This window comes from Sarcophilus harrisii, chromosome 3 (assembly GCF_902635505.1).
Source record: "Sarcophilus harrisii chromosome 3, mSarHar1.11, whole genome shotgun sequence".
NCBI classification, from domain to species: Eukaryota; Metazoa; Chordata; class Mammalia; order Dasyuromorphia; family Dasyuridae; genus Sarcophilus; species Sarcophilus harrisii.
Window position 1 is genome coordinate 206,993,126 of NC_045428.1, and position 6,045 is coordinate 206,999,170.

Sequence of the window (6,045 nt, forward strand, 5' to 3'; positions counted from 1 at the left end):
AGAAGAGGAAAGGAAAAAAAAATAGAGAAATTTAATAAACATCAGCACAATGCTCTGCTAGCCATAGAAGATTCTCTGAAAAGTCAAGTCATGACTATATCATAATCACTAAAATGTATGATGTCAATATAAATCATCCTGGCTCTTAAGGAATGTGTTCATCATTGTTGAATGGACAATTTCATTCACATTATGGGCTAACATGGTCAAATAATTATAGAGTTTCTATGTCTGCTTTACTAATAACATGGACAAAGGAAAACTATATGTTCAGTGCAAAAAGGAAAAAAAAAAAATGAGATGCAGTTACTGTTCCTGTCCTCCTCAATTTTAAATTTCTTATTCACAAAAAAAATAAAATAATCTCAAAATAGACAATGAGCCTGGAGAGTAATATATAATATGTGTAATGTTCTTATTTGATTTTCTTGAAGGTCTTGGGAAGTAGCCTTCTATTCAGTTCAGTAATCACCACACAAGTAGCCAGGGATTAAAGTCCAAATCCTTTATTGTCTCCTTGCCTGGGGCCCAGGCCAGCTTTCTTGAGGTCCTCCTGAATATGTTTTGGTTTCCGTGGAGGAGGCAGGAGGACCACCACCACCACCACCACGGTCTCTGTGTTCCCTTGTTCTGATTCTGGCTGAGTTTGTCTGAGCTTATATGCTCTCTTATCATAAGTGTGAATCTTGTGGAACTATAGTAAGTACTAAGTACATGTACTGAACTACCATTGTCTTTATCAATTCCACTGACTTAACACCTTGTAAGAATTCTTTGTTTCAAGTTCAGAGTTCTGGCCCATAACAATTATGAATATGAATAGACATATGTGTATGTACTGTATACAAGTATGAATATGTGTGTGTTATTTTTATCAGACCTTTGAGTTCATTAGTAAAGAGAGCTCCCATCGAGGAAAATCCTTTCTACCATTTCAGTTCAACTTCTTTGTGGAATGTATATTTTTAGACAGTATCCAGAGACAGTGAAAAATTACATAATTTGCCCAAGATACACATATTCACTAAGTGTCAGAGTGCCAAAGGCCGGACTTCTTGAACATATGTGTTTCTGATTTTAAAGATTGTCTTTTTATCCAACACCATATCCAATACAGAGAAATACAGAGAGAAACAGAGAGTATATGTAGATAGAAATATAGATAGGTACGTAACTGTTTATATTCACAACTAAACATACATGTATATATATATATATATGTATACATACATATATGTACATGTATCTACAAACATAGGTGTGTGCACATGGATATACACATATGAACAAATGTGTATGTGTATATGTGTATGTGCATCACACACATATCTAGGGGGTTGTGAATATATGAATGGATAAGGAAGAGTAGGGACTGATGATCTGAATTTTTTAAAGTACATCAGATAAGGAGATTGGAGACCTAGCTTCTAGTCCAAGATTTCTACTAAGTACTTCTTTAATCTTGAACAAAAAACTTAACTTACTAGACTAAGTATCAGTAAACTATCATAGGCTAAAACAGCCTCATCACCTATTTTTGTGTAAATACATTAGGTTCAAATGGATCTACATTTTCAAATTCTTTATATTTTAAATATTTTATTTAAAAATGTAAAAACCATCTTATGATTATGTCTGTAAACGTCAGCATTACACCTCATTTTCTTGATCTATACAAGCAGATAGTTGGTCAAAATCATTGTTGTTGAGGTCCCTTTAATTTCTTTTTTCAAAAAAAGTGAGATAGTTTAAATATATATAGGGAAACATTTCACAGAATATAATTCATTAAATTTCCTTAAACTATATTCAAGAGGTTTCTGATGATACAGAAATAATGATTGTTTTCTATTTTCAGTCCCCTTTAAATGATAAATTCTAGGATATCCTATTTCTATCCCCTCTTGGCATTACAAAATATAATCACTCAGCTAATTGAAGTCTCCCCTTTGCTCTTATTCTGACCTCAATCAATACCTCTGTTTTCTGCTTGAGTGCTGCTACACAGATACCTAATTGAACTATTTTATTACTCTAGTTTCTGACATAGATAGGCCTAGTGCTTAGACATGGATATAGTCTCATTCATTAGACACCCTGTGTGAAATCACTGGGTTTTAGTATCCAGTGTTTCATTTTCCTATATGCTACTGGCTATAATTGAGCCTAAATCTAAAAGGAAGAAACTTATGAGCTTTATGGCTTTTGGTTTAAGAGGCAAATGCCAACTATTTCCCATGTTTTGCTGACACATGAAAAAGAATCCAAATGTCTTTTAATCACTAGGTGTTTTATTAAAAGGGAGAAAAAGAACTTCCAAATTCTATTTCATATTAGAAGCCACCTTCTAAGTCTTAAAATCTAGAAAGATACAGTTGTTAATTCAGTAAAAATTCCTTTACAACACTGATTAATCAAATAATCATCAATCATTAATTAATTCTTTACTGTGTACTAGAAATTGTGCTAGGTCCTAGACACACAAGGGAAAAAAGGACATCCTTAGTCCTTAAAGAGCTTATATTTTGCAAAGGCAGAAAACATGCACAGATATAAATATATACAAAATAAACAGGCATTAATACAGGAAGATATTGAAGGGGAAGCATCAGAAGCCAGAATGCCTCATAGGAGAATGAAAGTCTGAAGTAGGCTTTGAATGAAACTAGGGATGCTAAAAAGCAAAGATGGGGAGGGAAATTAATTCCAATTATGGGGGACAGTCTAAACAAAGCTCAGAATGAGCAGATAGAGTGTCTTACATGAGGACCAGCAAGAAGACAAGTTTTCTCCACTGAAGAGTTCAAGTGAAGGAAAGTATTGTATAATAAAGTTGTAAAGGTAATTAGAAGTGCTTTTGTAAAGGGCCTTTAGTTTCAAGAGAGTTCTTTTTTGGTTCTTAGAGGTAATAGGGAACTGTTGGAATTGTATTGTAGAGGAAACAACTCTTTGAGTATAACATTATTAATCAAAATATCCTTTATAAACGAGGAATAGTTAGAAAATTGTTATAGTAGATTTCACTATATTTTAGGTAATTTTATTGGAGTTGGTAGTATGAGTACAAGGCAATTAGGTGGTACAGTGGATAGAGTGAAGGATTTGGAGTCAGGAAGATTCATCTTCCTGAATTCAAATCTGGGTTCAGACACTCATTAGCTATGTAATCTTGGGCAAATCACTTAATCCCTTGTTTGCCTCAGTTTCCTCATCCATAAAATGAGCTGGAGAAGGAAATGGCAAAGTGCTCTAGTAGAAAAGCCCAAATGGGGTGGGCCATATAGAGTAGGCATATGATTTGTTTTGTGGTATATTTGGAGTCAGTTTATATTAATATATGCTTCAATGAGCTTCTATTATATTGAGTAATTAATAATCTATGTATTCTCCATCTCCAAAGGAGTATTAATAAAATTTTAACAACAAACTCTCTGGATTAAAAAAAAATAATAATAAATGTAATCTGCATTACTAACATTTTATCCATCATTTTGCTAAGTCCAAACAAAAGCAGAACAATAAATAGAACCCTGACTTGTAGTGTAAGTAGATTTCTTCCACTGAAAATTTAACAACTAATTCTCCTGAGCTGATTCTGGCACATCCCTGCCTATCTCCCAAGGTTGCAATAAGGGATCAAATGAGATAAGGCACATGAAAATGCTTTCTTTGGAATATGAAAGTGCATGTAATTCTAAAAAAAAAGGTTATTTTTTTGTTTCCTTAGAGTTTCAAATGTTTAAAGCATTTTTCCTATTTAGTTATAAAAAAAAAAAAAAAAAAAAAAAACTAGTGAAATTTAGACTCCAAGCTTAAATATTTTAAAATCTGCTTAAAAAATAAAAATTCTTCATGTTGTTTTAATAGAAATCTGTGATTATGGAAGAAATCTAATTAATCAATTAATTAGATAGTAAATTGATCCCCTAAGCTGAGAGTCGATGCTCATAGTTTCTAAATAATAAGGTGCGGAGAGATAGAGGTGAGACTGATTAATAAGAAAATACAAGGATTGAGACAAATATTATCAGACAAGCATAAATGAATTATTAAAATGTTTATTTCATTAAATGTTACAAAAAATACAATCTAAAGACAATACATTTAATTGGAAAACATCAGAAAGTAATATTTTGTTTAAAATAATAGAACATTAAGTCCTAAAGTATAGAGAAAATGTAGCTTAGAAGAATAATGAGGTGTCACATAACAAGTAGAAATTTCTTAGGTTTTAATAATGTTCCAGACTGTTTGATGTTCTGCCTACCAAAGGAACATTTTTTTAATTAAGTTGTTTTTTGTTTTTAATCAATTAATTAAGTAGCAAACTCTATAGTGGATAGAGTCCTTGACCAGGAATCAAAAAGATCTCAATTCAAATTTAGGCACTTAGTAATTCTGTGAACCAGGTCAAGTCATTTAACCTCTGTTTATTTATCTTTCTTTGTTTGCCTTTATTTATCTAAAAAATGAGATAAACTGAATTGTGAGGATCAAATGGGATAATATTTATAAGGTACACTGCAAATCTTATATTGCTATGTAAATCCTAGTTATTGTTATTATTATTATCAAATTTTTATATATAGAAATGCAATCACAAAAAGACATATGCTGCCCAATGAATCAACAATCCTTTATGAATATTGTTGTTGTTGCTATTCAGTTGCTTTTAGTCATGTCTGACTTTTTATGTCCCTATTTGGCATTTTCTTGGCACAGAAAGATGGAAGACAAGTAGGAAGGGAGGAAGGAAGGAAGGAAGGAAGGAAGGAAGGAAGGAAGGAAGGAAGGAAAAAAGAAAAAAGAAAGAAAGGAAGAAAGGAAGGAATGAAGGAAGGAAGGAAGGAAGGAAGAAAGAAAACAAGAAAGAAAGATAGAAAGAAAGAAAGAAAGAAAGAAAGAAAGAAAGAAAGAAAGAAAGAAAGAAAGAAAGAAAGAAAGAAAGAAAAAAGAAAGAAAGAAAGGGAAGGGGGAGGGAGGGAGGAAGGAAGGAAGGAAGGAAGGAAGGGAGAGAGGGAGGGGGAAGAAAGGAAGGAAAGAAGGGGAAAAGGAGGAAAGGAGGAAGGAAGGAAGAAAAAAGTATTTAACAAGTCCCTCCTATGCATCAACCACTATGCTAAATAGTAGAAATACAAATAGGAAAAAAAAATGAGATATTATCTGCTGTCAAGGATGTCACACTCAACTTCATATTCAAATTGGAGGAGATGATGTAAAAGAATGTTTAGCTACAAAGAAATTGAAAAGACTTGGAAATGATAAGGATTTTTCATAACCCTGGAGGAATGTATGGTACAGAAGTAGGATAAATAGAAAATCCTTATCTAGAAGATCTCTGAACATTTAGCAAGATGGTAGGGCAAATGATGAAGTCTACTGTTTCTCTTTCCCATCAGACAGAATGGAGTTACTTATTTCTGTCTCATTTAAGCTAAATTAATGAGTCAGGCAGGGCCAGGTGGGAAGGAAAGGGAGTAGAGTGTCCCTCAAAGATAGTGGATTCCATGGTACTTTCTAGACAGGTTCTGAACCTTCTTAGATTAAGGAAGAATTAGGGAAGTAAAGCAAGATTGAGAGTAAGATAATTTTACCTCCCAGATGTCCATATATTATCCACTTAATCACTATATCTTTAAATAACTATTTGAAAACAACAATGGAAAGAACAGAATGGAATCAGATTCTCATATCTGAAGTTTTCATTTAACTAATCATATAGGGATTTAACACATTATAGAAAAACGGAATTTTATAATTGTAAAGAATGAAAATCTCCCAATGTTGGCTGTGCAAGGGAGGAAGTTCCCCTGGAATGAAAATTCTGCTGTTACATTCAAGATTTCCTCCAAATAACTTGCTTGAGGATAAAGCCCCACTTATTCTGTCTTAGTTATTATCTATATTTAGGATTACAAAGACAACAAATGATAGATTTCAAGTCAGAACCTAGATCTATTGATTCCCAATCTACTGCTCTTTCCTCTTCACCACTATTCATTATTTGTTTATAGATATTTTCATTTTTTTGTTTATGGAAAAAAA